Here is a 19,914-nt window from a genome sequence, read left to right as displayed (position 1 = left end):
AGAAGGCTTCTGTCTAGTTTTTATGTGAAGATATTGCCTTTTCCACCATAGGCCTCGAAGCGCTCCAAATGTCCACTAGCAGATTCTACGAAAAGAGTGTTTCAAAGCTGCTGAATCAAAGGAAAGATTCAACTCTGTGAGATGAATGCAGATATCACAAATAAGTTTCTCAGAATGCTTCTGTCTAGTTATTATATGAAGACATTTCGTTTTCCAACAAAGGCCTCAAAGCGCTCCAAATGACTACTTGCAGATTCTACAAAAAGAGTGTTTCAAAACTGCTCAATGAAAATTAAGGTTCAACTCTGTGAGAAGAATGCACACATCACAAAAAAGTTTGTCTGAGTGCTTCTGTCTACTTGTTATGTGAAGATATTTCCTTTTCCGTCAGAGGCCTCAAGCCACTGCAAATATCCACTGGGAGATTCTACAGAGAGAGTGTTTCAAAGTTGCTCAGTCAAAAGAAAGGTTCAACTCTGTGAGTTCAATGCACACATCACAAAGGAGTTTGTCACAATGCTTCTGTCTAGTCTTTATGTGAAGATATTTCCTTTTCCACCATAGGCCTCCAAGCAATCCAAAGGTCCACTTTCAAATTCTACAAAAAGTGTGTTTCAAAACTGCTCAATGAAAAGCAAGGTTCAACTCTGTGAGATGAATGTACACATCACAAAGAAGTTTGTCAGAACGCTTCTCTCCAGTTTTATTGTGAAGCTATTTCCTTTTCCACCAGAGGCCTCAAAGCGATCCAAATGTCCACTTGCAGATTTGATAAAAGTACTCTTTCAAAGCTGCCCAGTCAAAAGAACAGTTCAACTCTGTGAGACGAATGCTCACATTACAAAGAAGTTTGTGAGAATTCTTCTGTCTAGTTATTATGTGAAGATATTTCGTTATCCACCAGAGGCCTCAAAGCCCTCCAAATATCCACCTGCAGATTCTACAAAAAGAGTGTTTCAAAACTGCTCAATGAAAAGTAAGGATCAACTCTGTGAGATGAATGCACACATCACAAAGAAGTTTGTCAGAATGCTTCTGTCTAGTTTTTAGGTGGAGATATTTCCTTTTGCTCCACAGGCCTCAAAGCGCTTCAAATGTTCACATGCAAATTCTACAAAAAGAGGGTTTCAAAGCTGCTCAATCAAAAGAAAGGTTCAACTCTGTGAGATGAATGCACACATCAGAAAGAAGTTTGTCAGAAGGCTTCCATCTAGTTTGTATGTGACTATATTTCTTTTTCGACCCTAGGCCTCCAAGCGCTTCAAATGTCCACTTGCAGATTCTACGAAAAGTGTTTCAAAATGGCTCAATGGAAAGTAAGGTTTAACTCTGTGAGATTAATGCACACACCACAAAGAAATTGGTCAGAATGCTTCTGTCTCCTTCTGATGTGAAGATATTTTCTTTTCCACCATAGGCCTCAAAGCACTTCGAATGTCCACTTGCATTTATTACAAAAGTGGTCTTTCAAAGATGCTCAATCAAAAGAAAGGGTCAAGTCTGAGAGATAAATGCACACAGCCCAAAGGAGGCTCTCAGAGTGCTTCTGTCAAGTTTTTATTTGAAGATATTTCCTTTTCCACCGTAGGCCTCAAAGCACAACAAATATCCACTTGCAGATTCTACAAAAAGAGTGTTTCAAGATTGCTTAATCAAAAGAAAGGTTCAACTCTGTGAGATGAATGCACACATCTCGAAGAAGTTTGTCAAAATGCGTCTGTCTAATTTTTATGTGAAGATATTTCCTTTTCCACCTTAGGCTTCATAGCGTTCCAAATGTCCACTTGCAGATTCTACAAAAAGAGTGTTTCACAACTGCTCAATCACAAGAAAGTTGAAATCTATGAAATAAATTCACACATCACAAAGAAGTTTGTCAGAAGGCTTCTGTCTAGTTTTTATGTGAAGATATTGCCTTTTCCACCATAGGCCTCGAAGCGCTCCAAATGTCCACTAGCAGATTCTACGAAAAGAGTGTTTCAAAGCTGCTGAATCAAAGGAAAGATTCAACTCTGTGAGATGAATGCAGATATCACAAATAAGTTTCTCAGAATGCTTCTGTCTAGTTATTATATGAAGACATTTCGTTTTCCAACAAAGGCCTCAAAGCGCTCCAAATGACTACTTGCAGATTCTACAAAAAGAGTGTTTCAAAACTGCTCAATGAAAATTAAGGTTCAACTCTGTGAGAAGAATGCACACATCACAAAAAAGTTTGTCTGAGTGCTTCTGTCTACTTGTTATGTGAAGATATTTCCTTTTCCGTCAGAGGCCTCAAGCCACTGCAAATATCCACTGGGAGATTCTACAGAGAGAGTGTTTCAAAGTTGCTCAGTCAAAAGAAAGGTTCAACTCTGTGAGTTGAATGCACACATCACAAAGGAGTTTGTCACAATGCTTCTGTCTAGTCTTTATGTGAAGATATTTCCTTTTCCACCATAGGCCTCCAAGCAATCCAAAGGTCCACTTTCAAATTCTACAAAAAGTGTGTTTCAAAACTGCTCAATGAAAAGCAAGGTTCAACTCTGTGAGATGAATGTACACATCACAAAGAAGTTTGTCAGAACGCTTCTCTCCAGTTTTATTGTGAAGCTATTTCCTTTTCCACCAGAGGCCTCAAAGCGATCCAAATGTCCACTTGCAGATTTGATAAAAGTACTCTTTCAAAGCTGCCCAGTCAAAAGAACAGTTCAACTCTGTGAGTCGAATGCTCACATTACAAAGAAGTTTGTGAGAATTCTTCTGTCTAGTTATTATGTGAAGATATTTCGTTATCCACCAGAGGCCTCAAAGCCCTCCAAATATCCACCTGCAGATCCTACAAAAAGAGTGTTTCAAAACTGCTCAATGAAAAGTAAGGATCAACTCTGTGAGATGAATGCACACATCACAAAGAAGTTTGTCAGAATGCTTCTGTCTAGTTTTTAGGTGGAGATATTTCCTTTTGCTCCACAGGCCTCAAAGCGCTTCAAATGTTCACATGCAAATTCTACAAAAAGAGGGTTTCAAAGCTGCTCAATCAAAAGAAAGGTTCAACTCTGTGAGATGAATGCACACATCAGAAAGAAGTTTGTCAGAAGGCTTCCATCTAGTTTGTATGTGAATATATTTCTTTTTCGACCCTAGGCCTCCAAGCGCTTCAAATGTCCACTTGCAGATTCTACGAAAAGTGTTTCAAAATGGCTCAATGGAAAGTAAGGTTTAACTCTGTGAGATTAATGCACACACCACAAAGAAATTGGTCAGAATGCTTCTGTCTCCTTCTGATGTGAAGATATTTTCTTTTCCACCACAGGCCTCAAAGCACTTCGAATGTCCACTTGCATTTATTACAAAAGTGGTCTTTCAAAGATGCTCAATCAAAAGAAAGGGTCAAGTCTGAGAGATAAATGCACACAGCCTAAAGGAGGCTCTCAGAGTGCTTCTGTCAAGTTTTTATTTGAAGATATTTCCTTTTCCACCGTAGGCCTCAAAGCACAACAAATATCCACTTGCAGATTCTACAGAAAGAGTGTTTCAAGATTGCTTAATCAAAAGAAAGGTTCAACTCTGTGAGATGAATGCACACATCTCGAAGAAGTTTGTCAAAATGCGTCTGTCTAATTTTTATGTGAAGATATTTCCTTTTCCACCTTAGGCTTCATAGCGTTCCAAATGTCCACTTGCAGATTCTACAAAAAGAGTGTTTCACAACTGCTCAATCACAAGAAAGTTGAAATCTATGAAATAAATTCACACATCACAAAGAAGTTTGTCAGAAGGCTTCTGTCTAGTTTTTATGTGAAGATATTGCCTTTTCCACCATAGGCCTCGAAGCGCTCCAAATGTCCACTAGCAGATTCTACGAAAAGAGTGTTTCAAAGCTGCTGAATCAAAGGAAAGATTCAACTCTGTGAGATGAATGCAGATATCACAAATAGGTTTCTCAGAATGCTTCTGTCTAGTTATTATATGAAGACATTTCGTTTTCCAACAAAGGCCTCAAAGCGCTCCAAATGACTACTTGCAGATTCTACAAAAAGAGTGTTTCAAAACTGCTCAATGAAAATTAAGGTTCAACTCTGTGAGAAGAATGCACACATCACAAAAAAGTTTGTCTGAGTGCTTCTGTCTACTTGTTATGTGAAGATATTTCCTTTTCCGTCAGAGGCCTCAAGCCACTGCAAATATCCACTGGGAGATTCTACAGAGAGAGTGTTTCAAAGTTGCTCAGTCAAAAGAAAGGTTCAACTCTGTGAGTTGAATGCACACATCACAAAGGAGTTTGTCACAATGCTTCTGTCTAGTCTTTATGTGAAGATATTTCCTTTTCCACCATAGGCCTCCAAGCAATCCAAAGGTCCACTTTCAAATTCTACAAAAAGTGTGTTTCAAAACTGCTCAATGAAAAGCAAGGTTCAACTCTGTGAGATGAATGTACACATCACAAAGAAGTTTGTCAGAACGCTTCTCTCCAGTTTTATTGTGAAGCTATTTCCTTTTCCACCAGAGGCCTCAAAGCGATCCAAATGTCCACTTGCAGATTTGATAAAAGTACTCTTTCAAAGCTGCCCAGTCAAAAGAACAGTTCAACTCTGTGAGACGAATGCTCACATTACAAAGAAGTTTGTGAGACTTCTTCTGTCTAGTTATTATGTGAAGATATTTCGTTATCCACCAGAGGCCTCAAAGCCCTCCAAATATCCACCTGCAGATTCTACAAAAAGAGTGTTTCAAAACTGCTCAATGAAAAGTAAGGATCAACTCTGTGAGATGAATGCACACATCACAAAGAAGTTTGTCAGAATGCTTCTGTCTAGTTTTTAGGTGGAGATATTTCCTTTTGCTCCACAGGCCTCAAAGCGCTTCAAATGTTCACATGCAAATTCTACAAAAAGAGGGTTTCAAAGCTGCTCAATCAAAAGAAAGGTTCAACTCTGTGAGATGAATGCACACATCAGAAAGAAGTTTGTCAGAAGGCTTCCATCTAGTTTGTATGTGAATATATTTCTTTTTCGACCCTAGGCCTCCAAGCGCTTCAAATGTCCACTTGCAGATTCTACGAAAAGTGTTTCAAAATGGCTCAATGGAAAGTAAGGTTTAACTCTGTGAGATTAATGCACACACCACAAAGAAATTGGTCAGAATGCTTCTGTCTCCTTCTGATGTGAAGATATTTTCTTTTCCACCATAGGCCTCAAAGCACTTCGAATGTCCACTTGCATTTATTACAAAAGTGGTCTTTCAAAGATGCTCAATCAAAAGAAAGGGTCAAGTCTGAGAGAGAAATGCACACAGCCCAAAGGAGGCTCTCAGAGTGCTTCTGTCAAGTTTTTATTTGAAGATATTTCCTTTTCCACCGTAGGCCTCAAAGCACAACAAATATCCACTTGCAGATTCTACAAAAAGAGTGTTTCAAGATTGCTTAATCAAAAGAAAGGTTCAACTCTGTGAGATGAATGCACACATCTCGAAGAAGTTTGTCAAAATGCGTCTGTCTAATTTTTATGTGAAGATATTTCCTTTTCCACCTTAGGCTTCATAGCGTTCCAAATGTCCACTTGCAGATTCTACAAAAAGAGTGTTTCACAACTGCTCAATCACAAGAAAGTTGAAATCTATGAAATAAATTCACACATCACAAAGAAGTTTGTCAGAAGGCTTCTGTCTAGTTTTTATGTGAAGATATTGCCTTTTCCACCATAGGCCTCGAAGCGCTCCAAATGTCCACTAGCAGATTCTACGAAAAGAGTGTTTCAAAGCTGCTGAATCAAAGGAAAGATTCAACTCTGTGAGATGAATGCAGATATCACAAATAAGTTTCTCAGAATGCTTCTGTCTAGTTATTATATGAAGACATTTCGTTTTCCAACAAAGGCCTCAAAGCGCTCCAAATGACTACTTGCAGATTCTACAAAAAGAGTGTTTCAAAACTGCTCAATGAAAATTAAGGTTCAACTCTGTGAGAAGAATGCACACATCACAAAAAAGTTTGTCTGAGTGCTTCTGTCTACTTGTTATGTGAAGATATTTCCTTTTCCGTCAGAGGCCTCAAGCCACTGCAAATATCCACTGGGAGATTCTACAGAGAGAGTGTTTCAAAGTTGCTCAGTCAAAAGAAAGGTTCAACTCTGTGAGTTCAATGCACACATCACAAAGGAGTTTGTCACAATGCTTCTGTCTAGTCTTTATGTGAAGATATTTCCTTTTCCACCATAGGCCTCCAAGCAATCCAAAGGTCCACTTTCAAATTCTACAAAAAGTGTGTTTCAAAACTGCTCAATGAAAAGCAAGGTTCAACTCTGTGAGATGAATGTACACATCACAAAGAAGTTTGTCAGAACGCTTCTCTCCAGTTTTATTGTGAAGCTATTTCCTTTTCCACCAGAGGCCTCAAAGCGATCCAAATGTCCACTTGCAGATTTGATAAAAGTACTCTTTCAAAGCTGCCCAGTCAAAAGAACAGTTCAACTCTGTGAGACGAATGCTCACATTACAAAAAAGTTTGTGAGAATTCTTCTGTCTAGTTATTATGTGAAGATATTTCGTTATCCACCAGAGGCCTCAAAGCCCTCCAAATATCCACCTGCAGATTCTACAAAAAGAGTGTTTCAAAACTGCTCAATGAAAAGTAAGGATCAACTCTGTGAGATGAATGCACACATCACAAAGAAGTTTGTCAGAATGCTTCTGTCTAGTTTTTAGGTGGAGATATTTCCTTTTGCTCCACAGGCCTCAAAGCGCTTCAAATGTTCACATGCAAATTCTACAAAAAGAGGGTTTCAAAGCTGCTCAATCAAAAGAAAGGTTCAACTCTGTGAGATGAATGCACACATCAGAAAGAAGTTTGTCAGAAGGCTTCCATCTAGTTTGTATGTGACTATATTTCTTTTTCGACCCTAGGCCTCCAAGCGCTTCAAATGTCCACTTGCAGATTCTACGAAAAGTGTTTCAAAATGGCTCAATGGAAAGTAAGGTTTAACTCTGTGAGATTAATGCACACACCACAAAGAAATTGGTCAGAATGCTTCTGTCTCCTTCTGATGTGAAGATATTTTCTTTTCCACCATAGGCCTCAAAGCACTTCGAATGTCCACTTGCATTTATTACAAAAGTGGTCTTTCAAAGATGCTCAATCAAAAGAAAGGGTCAAGTCTGAGAGAGAAATGCACACAGCCCAAAGGAGGCTCTCAGAGTGCTTCTGTCAAGTTTTTATTTGAAGATATTTCCTTTTCCACCGTAGGCCTCAAAGCACAACAAATATCCACTTGCAGATTCTACAGAAAGAGTGTTTCAAGATTGCTTAATCAAAAGAAAGGTTCAACTCTGTGAGATGAATGCACACATCTCGAAGAAGTTTGTCAAAATGCGTCTGTCTAATTTTTATGTGAAGATATTTCCTTTTCCACCTTAGGCTTCATAGCGTTCCAAATGTCCACTTGCAGATTCTACAAAAAGAGTGTTTCACAACTGCTCAATCACAAGAAAGTTGAAATCTATGAAATAAATTCACACATCACAAAGAAGTTTGTCAGAAGGCTTCTGTCTAGTTTTTATGTGAAGATATTGCCTTTTCCACCATAGGCCTCGAAGCGCTCCAAATGTCCACTAGCAGATTCTACGAAAAGAGTGTTTCAAAGCTGCTGAATCAAAGGAAAGATTCAACTCTGTGAGATGAATGCAGATATCACAAATAAGTTTCTCAGAATGCTTCTGTCTAGTTATTATATGAAGACATTTCGTTTTCCAACAAAGGCCTCAAAGCGCTCCAAATGACTACTTGCAGATTCTACAAAAAGAGTGTTTCAAAACTGCTCAATGAAAATTAAGGTTCAACTCTGTGAGAAGAATGCACACATCACAAAAAAGTTTGTCTGAGTGCTTCTGTCTACTTGTTATGTGAAGATATTTCCTTTTCCGTCAGAGGCCTCAAGCCACTGCAAATATCCACTGGGAGATTCTACAGAGAGAGTGTTTCAAAGTTGCTCAGTCAAAAGAAAGGTTCAACTCTGTGAGTTCAATGCACACATCACAAAGGAGTTTGTCACAATGCTTCTGTCTAGTCTTTATGTGAAGATATTTCCTTTTCCACCATAGGCCTCCAAGCAATCCAAAGGTCCACTTTCAAATTCTACAAAAAGTGTGTTTCAAAACTGCTCAATGAAAAGCAAGGTTCAACTCTGTGAGATGAATGTACACATCACAAAGAAGTTTGTCAGAACGCTTCTCTCCAGTTTTATTGTGAAGCTATTTCCTTTTCCACCAGAGGCCTCAAAGCGATCCAAATGTCCACTTGCAGATTTTATAAAAGTACTCTTTCAAAGCTGCCCAGTCAAAAGAACAGTTCAACTCTGTGAGACGAATGCTCACATTACAAAGAAGTTTGTGAGAATTCTTCTGTCTAGTTATTATGTGAAGATATTTCGTTATCCACCAGAGGCCTCAAAGCCCTCCAAATATCCACCTGCAGATTCTACAAAAAGAGTGTTTCAAAACTGCTCAATGAAAAGTAAGGATCAACTCTGTGAGATGAATGCACACATCACAAAGAAGTTTGTCAGAATGCTTCTGTCTAGTTTTTAGGTGGAGATATTTCCTTTTGCTCCACAGGCCTCAAAGCGCTTCAAATGTTCACATGCAAATTCTACAAAAAGAGGGTTTCAAAGCTGCTCAATCAAAAGAAAGGTTCAACTCTGTGAGATGAATGCACACATCAGAAAGAAGTTTGTCAGAAGGCTTCCATCTAGTTTGTATGTGAATATATTTCTTTTTCGACCCTAGGCCTCCAAGCGCTTCAAATGTCCACTTGCAGATTCTACGAAAAGTGTTTCAAAATGGCTCAATGGAAAGTAAGGTTTAACTCTGTGAGATTAATGCACACACCACAAAGAAATTGGTCAGAATGCTTCTGTCTCCTTCTGATGTGAAGATATTTTCTTTTCCACCATAGGCCTCAAAGCACTTCGAATGTCCACTTGCATTTATTACAAAAGTGGTCTTTCAAAGATGCTCAATCAAAAGAAAGGGTCAAGTCTGAGAGAGAAATGCACACAGCCCAAAGGAGGCTCTCAGAGTGCTTCTGTCAAGTTTTTATTTGAAGATATTTCCTTTTCCACCGTAGGCCTCAAAGCACAACAAATATCCACTTGCAGATTCTACAAAAAGAGTGTTTCAAGATTGCTTAATCAAAAGAAAGGTTCAACTCTGTGAGATGAATGCACACATCTCGAAGAAGTTTGTCAAAATGCGTCTGTCTAATTTTTATGTGAAGATATTTCCTTTTCCACCTTAGGCTTCATAGCGTTCCAAATGTCCACTTGCAGATTCTACAAAAAGAGTGTTTCACAACTGCTCAATCACAAGAAAGTTGAAATCTATGAAATAAATTCACACATCACAAAGAAGTTTGTCAGAAGGCTTCTGTCTAGTTTTTATGTGAAGATATTGCCTTTTCCACCATAGGCCTCGAAGCGCTCCAAATGTCCACTAGCAGATTCTACGAAAAGAGTGTTTCAAAGCTGCTGAATCAAAGGAAAGATTCAACTCTGTGAGATGAATGCAGATATCACAAATAAGTTTCTCAGAATGCTTCTGTCTAGTTATTATATGAAGACATTTCGTTTTCCAACAAAGGCCTCAAAGCGCTCCAAATGACTACTTGCAGATTCTACAAAAAGAGTGTTTCAAAACTGCTCAATGAAAATTAAGGTTCAACTCTGTGAGAAGAATGCACACATCACAAAAAAGTTTGTCTGAGTGCTTCTGTCTACTTGTTATGTGAAGATATTTCCTTTTCCGTCAGAGGCCTCAAGCCACTGCAAATATCCACTGGGAGATTCTACAGAGAGAGTGTTTCAAAGTTGCTCAGTCAAAAGAAAGGTTCAACTCTGTGAGTTGAATGCACACATCACAAAGGAGTTTGTCACAATGCTTCTGTCTAGTCTTTATGTGAAGATATTTCCTTTTCCACCATAGGCCTCCAAGCAATCCAAAGGTCCACTTTCAAATTCTACAAAAAGTGTGTTTCAAAACTGCTCAATGAAAAGCAAGGTTCAACTCTGTGAGATGAATGTACACATCACAAAGAAGTTTGTCAGAACGCTTCTCTCCAGTTTTATTGTGAAGCTATTTCCTTTTCCACCAGAGGCCTCAAAGCGATCCAAATGTCCACTTGCAGATTTGATAAAAGTACTCTTTCAAAGCTGCCCAGTCAAAAGAACAGTTCAACTCTGTGAGACGAATGCTCACATTACAAAGAAGTTTGTGAGAATTCTTCTGTCTAGTTATTATGTGAAGATATTTCGTTATCCACCAGAGGCCTCAAAGCCCTCCAAATATCCACCTGCAGATTCTACAAAAAGAGTGTTTCAAAACTGCTCAATGAAAAGTAAGGATCAACTCTGTGAGATGAATGCACACATCACAAAGAAGTTTGTCAGAATGCTTCTGTCTAGTTTTTAGGTGGAGATATTTCCTTTTGCTCCACAGGCCTCAAAGCGCTTCAAATGTTCACATGCAAATTCTACAAAAAGAGGGTTTCAAAGCTGCTCAATCAAAAGAAAGGTTCAACTCTGTGAGATGAATGCACACATCAGAAAGAAGTTTGTCAGAAGGCTTCCATCTAGTTTGTATGTGAATATATTTCTTTTTCGACCCTAGGCCTCCAAGCGCTTCAAATGTCCACTTGCAGATTCTACGAAAAGTGTTTCAAAATGGCTCAATGGAAAGTAAGGTTTAACTCTGTGAGATTAATGCACACACCACAAAGAAATTGGTCAGAATGCTTCTGTCTCCTTCTGATGTGAAGATATTTTCTTTTCCACCATAGGCCTCAAAGCACTTCGAATGTCCACTTGCATTTATTACAAAAGTGGTCTTTCAAAGATGCTCAATCAAAAGAAAGGGTCAAGTCTGAGAGAGAAATGCACACAGCCCAAAGGAGGCTCTCAGAGTGCTTCTGTCAAGTTTTTATTTGAAGATATTTCCTTTTCCACCGTAGGCCTCAAAGCACAACAAATATCCACTTGCAGATTCTACAAAAAGAGTGTTTCAAGATTGCTTAATCAAAAGAAAGGTTCAACTCTGTGAGATGAATGCACACATCTCGAAGAAGTTTGTCAAAATGCGTCTGTCTAATTTTTATGTGAAGATATTTCCTTTTCCACCTTAGGCTTCATAGCGTTCCAAATGTCCACTTGCAGATTCTACAAAAAGAGTGTTTCACAACTGCTCAATCACAAGAAAGTTGAAATCTATGAAATAAATTCACACATCACAAAGAAGTTTGTCAGAAGGCTTCTGTCTAGTTTTTATGTGAAGATATTGCCTTTTCCACCATAGGCCTCGAAGCGCTCCAAATGTCCACTAGCAGATTCTACGAAAAGACTGTTTCAAAGCTGCTGAATCAAAGGAAAGATTCAACTCTGTGAGATGAATGCAGATATCACAAATAAGTTTCTCAGAATGCTTCTGTCTAGTTATTATATGAAGACATTTCGTTTTCCAACAAAGGCCTCAAAGCGCTCCAAATGACTACTTGCAGATTCTACAAAAAGAGTGTTTCAAAACTGCTCAATGAAAATTAAGGTTCAACTCTGTGAGAAGAATGCACACATCACAAAAAAGTTTGTCTGAGTGCTTCTGTCTACTTGTTATGTGAAGATATTTCCTTTTCCGTCAGAGGCCTCAAGCCACTGCAAATATCCACTGGGAGATTCTACAGAGAGAGTGTTTCAAAGTTGCTCAGTCAAAAGAAAGGTTCAACTCTGTGAGTTGAATGCACACATCACAAAGGAGTTTGTCACAATGCTTCTGTCTAGTCTTTATGTGAAGATATTTCCTTTTCCACCATAGGCCTCCAAGCAATCCAAAGGTCCACTTTCAAATTCTACAAAAAGTGTGTTTCAAAACTGCTCAATGAAAAGCAAGGTTCAACTCTGTGAGATGAATGTACACATCACAAAGAAGTTTGTCAGAACGCTTCTCTCCAGTTTTATTGTGAAGCTATTTCCTTTTCCACCAGAGGCCTCAAAGCGATCCAAATGTCCACTTGCAGATTTGATAAAAGTACTCTTTCAAAGCTGCCCAGTCAAAAGAACAGTTCAACTCTGTGAGACGAATGCTCACATTACAAAGAAGTTTGTGAGAATTCTTCTGTCTAGTTATTATGTGAAGATATTTCGTTATCCACCAGAGGCCTCAAAGCCCTCCAAATATCCACCTGCAGATTCTACAAAAAGAGTGTTTCAAAACTGCTCAATGAAAAGTAAGGATCAACTCTGTGAGATGAATGCACACATCACAAAGAAGTTTGTCAGAATGCTTCTGTCTAGTTTTTAGGTGGAGATATTTCCTTTTGCTCCACAGGCCTCAAAGCGCTTCAAATGTTCACAGGCAAATTCTACAAAAAGAGGGTTTCAAAGCTGCTCAATCAAAAGAAAGGTTCAACTCTGTGAGATGAATGCACACATCAGAAAGAAGTTTGTCAGAAGGCTTCCATCTAGTTTGTATGTGAATATATTTCTTTTTCGACCCTAGGCCTCCAAGCGCTTCAAATGTCCACTTGCAGATTCTACGAAAAGTGTTTCAAAATGGCTCAATGGAAAGTAAGGTTTAACTCTGTGAGATTAATGCACACACCACAAAGAAATTGGTCAGAATGCTTCTGTCTCCTTCTGATGTGAAGATATTTTCTTTTCCACCATAGGCCTCAAAGCACTTCGAATGTCCACTTGCATTTATTACAAAAGTGGTCTTTCAAAGATGCTCAATCAAAAGAAAGGGTCAAGTCTGAGAGAGAAATGCACACAGCCCAAAGGAGGCTCTCAGAGTGCTTCTGTCAAGTTTTTATTTGAAGATATTTCCTTTTCCACCGTAGGCCTCAAAGCACAACAAATATCCACTTGCAGATTCTACAAAAAGAGTGTTTCAAGATTGCTTAATCAAAAGAAAGGTTCAACTCTGTGAGATGAATGCACACATCTCGAAGAAGTTTGTCAAAATGCGTCTGTCTAATTTTTATGTGAAGATATTTCCTTTTCCACCTTAGGCTTCATAGCGTTCCAAATGTCCACTTGCAGATTCTACAAAAAGAGTGTTTCACAACTGCTCAATCACAAGAAAGTTGAAATCTATGAAATAAATTCACACATCACAAAGAAGTTTGTCAGAAGGCTTCTGTCTAGTTTTTATGTGAAGATATTGCCTTTTCCACCATAGGCCTCGAAGCGCTCCAAATGTCCACTAGCAGATTCTACGAAAAGACTGTTTCAAAGCTGCTGAATCAAAGGAAAGATTCAACTCTGTGAGATGAATGCAGATATCACAAATAAGTTTCTCAGAATGCTTCTGTCTAGTTATTATATGAAGACATTTCGTTTTCCAACAAAGGCCTCAAAGCGCTCCAAATGACTACTTGCAGATTCTACAAAAAGAGTGTTTCAAAACTGCTCAATGAAAATTAAGGTTCAACTCTGTGAGAAGAATGCACACATCACAAAAAAGTTTGTCTGAGTGCTTCTGTCTACTTGTTATGTGAAGATATTTCCTTTTCCGTCAGAGGCCTCAAGCCACTGCAAATATCCACTGGGAGATTCTACAGAGAGAGTGTTTCAAAGTTGCTCAGTCAAAAGAAAGGTTCAACTCTGTGAGTTGAATGCACACATCACAAAGGAGTTTGTCACAATGCTTCTGTCTAGTCTTTATGTGAAGATATTTCCTTTTCCACCATAGGCCTCCAAGCAATCCAAAGGTCCACTTTCAAATTCTACAAAAAGTGTGTTTCAAAACTGCTCAATGAAAAGCAAGGTTCAACTCTGTGAGATGAATGTACACATCACAAAGAAGTTTGTCAGAACGCTTCTCTCCAGTTTTATTGTGAAGCTATTTCCTTTTCCACCAGAGGCCTCAAAGCGATCCAAATGTCCACTTGCAGATTTGATAAAAGTACTCTTTCAAAGCTGCCCAGTCAAAAGAACAGTTCAACTCTGTGAGTCGAATGCTCACATTACAAAGAAGTTTGTGAGAATTCTTCTGTCTAGTTATTATGTGAAGATATTTCGTTATCCACCAGAGGCCTCAAAGCCCTCCAAATATCCACCTGCAGATCCTACAAAAAGAGTGTTTCAAAACTGCTCAATGAAAAGTAAGGATCAACTCTGTGAGATGAATGCACACATCACAAAGAAGTTTGTCAGAATGCTTCTGTCTAGTTTTTAGGTGGAGATATTTCCTTTTGCTCCACAGGCCTCAAAGCGCTTCAAATGTTCACATGCAAATTCTACAAAAAGAGGGTTTCAAAGCTGCTCAATCAAAAGAAAGGTTCAACTCTGTGAGATGAATGCACACATCAGAAAGAAGTTTGTCAGAAGGCTTCCATCTAGTTTGTATGTGAATATATTTCTTTTTCGACCCTAGGCCTCCAAGCGCTTCAAATGTCCACTTGCAGATTCTACGAAAAGTGTTTCAAAATGGCTCAATGGAAAGTAAGGTTTAACTCTGTGAGATTAATGCACACACCACAAAGAAATTGGTCAGAATGCTTCTGTCTCCTTCTGATGTGAAGATATTTTCTTTTCCACCACAGGCCTCAAAGCACTTCGAATGTCCACTTGCATTTATTACAAAAGTGGTCTTTCAAAGATGCTCAATCAAAAGAAAGGGTCAAGTCTGAGAGATAAATGCACACAGCCTAAAGGAGGCTCTCAGAGTGCTTCTGTCAAGTTTTTATTTGAAGATATTTCCTTTTCCACCGTAGGCCTCAAAGCACAACAAATATCCACTTGCAGATTCTACAGAAAGAGTGTTTCAAGATTGCTTAATCAAAAGAAAGGTTCAACTCTGTGAGATGAATGCACACATCTCGAAGAAGTTTGTCAAAATGCGTCTGTCTAATTTTTATGTGAAGATATTTCCTTTTCCACCTTAGGCTTCATAGCGTTCCAAATGTCCACTTGCAGATTCTACAAAAAGAGTGTTTCACAACTGCTCAATCACAAGAAAGTTGAAATCTATGAAATAAATTCACACATCACAAAGAAGTTTGTCAGAAGGCTTCTGTCTAGTTTTTATGTGAAGATATTGCCTTTTCCACCATAGGCCTCGAAGCGCTCCAAATGTCCACTAGCAGATTCTACGAAAAGAGTGTTTCAAAGCTGCTGAATCAAAGGAAAGATTCAACTCTGTGAGATGAATGCAGATATCACAAATAAGTTTCTCAGAATGCTTCTGTCTAGTTATTATATGAAGACATTTCGTTTTCCAACAAAGGCCTCAAAGCGCTCCAAATGACTACTTGCAGATTCTACAAAAAGAGTGTTTCAAAACTGCTCAATGAAAATTAAGGTTCAACTCTGTGAGAAGAATGCACACATCACAAAAAAGTTTGTCTGAGTGCTTCTGTCTACTTGTTATGTGAAGATATTTCCTTTTCCGTCAGAGGCCTCAAGCCACTGCAAATATCCACTGGGAGATTCTACAGAGAGAGTGTTTCAAAGTTGCTCAGTCAAAAGAAAGGTTCAACTCTGTGAGTTCAATGCACACATCACAAAGGAGTTTGTCACAATGCTTCTGTCTAGTCTTTATGTGAAGATATTTCCTTTTCCACCATAGGCCTCCAAGCAATCCAAAGGTCCACTTTCAAATTCTACAAAAAGTGTGTTTCAAAACTGCTCAATGAAAAGCAAGGTTCAACTCTGTGAGATGAATGTACACATCACAAAGAAGTTTGTCAGAACGCTTCTCTCCAGTTTTATTGTGAAGCTATTTCCTTTTCCACCAGAGGCCTCAAAGCGATCCAAATGTCCACTTGCAGATTTGATAAAAGTACTCTTTCAAAGCTGCCCAGTCAAAAGAACAGTTCAACTCTGTGAGTCGAATGCTCACATTACAAAGAAGTTTGTGAGAATTCTTCTGTCTAGTTATTATGTGAAGATATTTCGTTATCCACCAGAGGCCTCAAAGCCCTCCAAATATCCACCTGCAGATCCTACAAAAAGAGTGTTTCAAAACTGCTCAATGAAAAGTAAGGATCAACTCTGTGAGATGAATGCACACATCACAAAGAAGTTTGTCAGAATGCTTCTGTCTAGTTTTTAGGTGGAGATATTTCCTTTTGCTCCACAGGCCTCAAAGCGCTTCAAATGTTCACATGCAAATTCTACAAAAAGAGGGTTTCAAAGCTGCTCAATCAAAAGAAAGGTTCAACTCTGTGAGATGAATGCACACATCAGAAAGAAGTTTGTCAGAAGGCTTCCATCTAGTTTGTATGTGAATATATTTCTTTTTCGACCCTAGGCCTCCAAGCGCTTCAAATGTCCACTTGCAGATTCTACGAAAAGTGTTTCAAAATGGCTCAATGGAAAGTAAGGTTTAACTCTGTGAGATTAATGCACACACCACAAAGAAATTGGTCAGAATGCTTCTGTCTCCTTCTGATGTGAAGATATTTTCTTTTCCACCACAGGCCTCAAAGCACTTCGAATGTCCACTTGCATTTATTACAAAAGTGGTCTTTCAAAGATGCTCAATCAAAAGAAAGGGTCAAGTCTGAGAGAGAAATGCACACAGCCTAAAGGAGGCTCTCAGAGTGCTTCTGTCAAGTTTTTATTTGAAGATATTTCCTTTTCCACCGTAGGCCTCAAAGCACAACAAATATCCACTTGCAGATTCTACAGAAAGAGTGTTTCAAGATTGCTTAATCAAAAGAAAGGTTCAACTCTGTGAGATGAATGCACACATCTCGAAGAAGTTTGTCAAAATGCGTCTGTCTAATTTTTATGTGAAGATATTTCCTTTTCCACCTTAGGCTTCATAGCGTTCCAAATGTCCACTTGCAGATTCTACAAAAAGAGTGTTTCACAACTGCTCAATCACAAGAAAGTTGAAATCTATGAAATAAATTCACACATCACAAAGAAGTTTGTCAGAAGGCTTCTGTCTAGTTTTTATGTGAAGATATTGCCTTTTCCACCATAGGCCTCGAAGCGCTCCAAATGTCCACTAGCAGATTCTACGAAAAGAGTGTTTCAAAGCTGCTGAATCAAAGGAAAGATTCAACTCTGTGAGATGAATGCAGATATCACAAATAAGTTTCTCAGAATGCTTCTGTCTAGTTATTATATGAAGACATTTCGTTTTCCAACAAAGGCCTCAAAGCGCTCCAAATGACTACTTGCAGATTCTACAAAAAGAGTGTTTCAAAACTGCTCAATGAAAATTAAGGTTCAACTCTGTGAGAAGAATGCACACATCACAAAAAAGTTTGTCTGAGTGCTTCTGTCTACTTGTTATGTGAAGATATTTCCTTTTCCGTCAGAGGCCTCAAGCCACTGCAAATATCCACTGGGAGATTCTACAGAGAGAGTGTTTCAAAGTTGCTCAGTCAAAAGAAAGGTTCAACTCTGTGAGTTGAATGCACACATCACAAAGGAGTTTGTCACAATGCTTCTGTCTAGTCTTTATGTGAAGATATTTCCTTTTCCACCATAGGCCTCCAAGCAATCCAAAGGTCCACTTTCAAATTCTACAAAAAGTGTGTTTCAAAACTGCTCAATGAAAAGCAAGGTTCAACTCTGTGAGATGAATGTACACATCACAAAGAAGTTTGTCAGAACGCTTCTCTCCAGTTTTATTGTGAAGCTATTTCCTTTTCCACCAGAGGCCTCAAAGCGATCCAAATGTCCACTTGCAGATTTGATAAAAGTACTCTTTCAAAGCTGCCCAGTCAAAAGAACAGTTCAACTCTGTGAGACGAATGCTCACATTACAAAGAAGTTTGTGAGAATTCTTCTGTCTAGTTATTATGTGAAGATATTTCGTTATCCACCAGAGGCCTCAAAGCCCTCCAAATATCCACCTGCAGATTCTACAAAAAGAGTGTTTCAAAACTGCTCAATGAAAAGTAAGGATCAACTCTGTGAGATGAATGCACACATCACAAAGAAGTTTGTCAGAATGCTTCTGTCTAGTTTTTAGGTGGAGATATTTCCTTTTGCTCCACAGGCCTCAAAGCGCTTCAAATGTTCACATGCAAATTCTACAAAAAGAGGGTTTCAAAGCTGCTCAATCAAAAGAAAGGTTCAACTCTGTGAGATGAATGCACACATCAGAAAGAAGTTTGTCAGAAGGCTTCCATCTAGTTTGTATGTGACTATATTTCTTTTTCGACCCTAGGCCTCCAAGCGCTTCAAATGTCCACTTGCAGATTCTACGAAAAGTGTTTCAAAATGGCTCAATGGAAAGTAAGGTTTAACTCTGTGAGATTAATGCACACACCACAAAGAAATTGGTCAGAATGCTTCTGTCTCCTTCTGATGTGAAGATATTTTCTTTTCCACCATAGGCCTCAAAGCACTTCGAATGTCCACTTGCATTTATTACAAAAGTGGTCTTTCAAAGATGCTCAATCAAAAGAAAGGGTCAAGTCTGAGAGAGAAATGCACACAGCCCAAAGGAGGCTCTCAGAGTGCTTCTGTCAAGTTTTTATTTGAAGATATTTCCTTTTCCACCGTAGGCCTCAAAGCACAACAAATATCCACTTGCAGATTCTACAAAAAGAGTGTTTCAAGATTGCTTAATCAAAAGAAAGGTTCAACTCTGTGAGATGAATGCACACATCTCGAAGAAGTTTGTCAAAATGCGTCTGTCTAATTTTTATGTGAAGATATTTCCTTTTCCACCTTAGGCTTCATAGCGTTCCAAATGTCCACTTGCAGATTCTACAAAAAGAGTGTTTCACAACTGCTCAATCACAAGAAAGTTGAAATCTATGAAATAAATTCACACATCACAAAGAAGTTTGTCAGAAGGCTTCTGTCTAGTTTTTATGTGAAGATATTGCCTTTTCCACCATAGGCCTCGAAGCGCTCCAAATGTCCACTAGCAGATTCTACGAAAAGAGTGTTTCAAAGCTGCTGAATCAAAGGAAAGATTCAACTCTGTGAGATGAATGCAGATATCACAAATAAGTTTCTCAGAATGCTTCTGTCTAGTTATTATATGAAGACATTTCGTTTTCCAACAAAGGCCTCAAAGCGCTCCAAATGACTACTTGCAGATTCTACAAAAAGAGTGTTTCAAAACTGCTCAATGAAAATTAAGGTTCAACTCTGTGAGAAGAATGCACACATCACAAAAAAGTTTGTCTGAGTGCTTCTGTCTACTTGTTATGTGAAGATATTTCCTTTTCCGTCAGAGGCCTCAAGCCACTGCAAATATCCACTGGGAGATTCTACAGAGAGAGTGTTTCAAAGTTGCTCAGTCAAAAGAAAGGTTCAACTCTGTGAGTTGAATGCACACATCACAAAGGAGTTTGTCACAATGCTTCTGTCTAGTCTTTATGTGAAGATATTTCCTTTTCCACCATAGGCCTCCAAGCAATCCAAAGGTCCACTTTCAAATTCTACAAAAAGTGTGTTTCAAAACTGCTCAATGAAAAGCAAGGTTCAACTCTGTGAGATGAATGTACACATCACAAAGAAGTTTGTCAGAACGCTTCTCTCCAGTTTTATTGTGAAGCTATTTCCTTTTCCACCAGAGGCCTCAAAGCGATCCAAATGTCCACTTGCAGATTTGATAAAAGTACTCTTTCAAAGCTGCCCAGTCAAAAGAACAGTTCAACTCTGTGAGTCGAATGCTCACATTACAAAGAAGTTTGTGAGAATTCTTCTGTCTAGTTATTATGTGAAGATATTTCGTTATCCACCAGAGGCCTCAAAGCCCTCCAAATATCCACCTGCAGATCCTACAAAAAGAGTGTTTCAAAACTGCTCAATGAAAAGTAAGGATCAACTCTGTGAGATGAATGCACACATCACAAAGAAGTTTGTCAGAATGCTTCTGTCTAGTTTTTAGGTGGAGATATTTCCTTTTGCTCCACAGGCCTCAAAGCGCTTCAAATGTTCACATGCAAATTCTACAAAAAGAGGGTTTCAAAGC

The sequence above is a fragment of the Pan paniscus genome, chromosome Y (genome assembly GCF_029289425.2).
Source record: "Pan paniscus chromosome Y, NHGRI_mPanPan1-v2.0_pri, whole genome shotgun sequence".
Classification (NCBI taxonomy): Eukaryota; Metazoa; Chordata; class Mammalia; order Primates; family Hominidae; genus Pan; species Pan paniscus.
The sequence above is the reverse complement of the archived record's forward strand: the minus strand, read 5'-3'. Positions refer to the sequence as shown.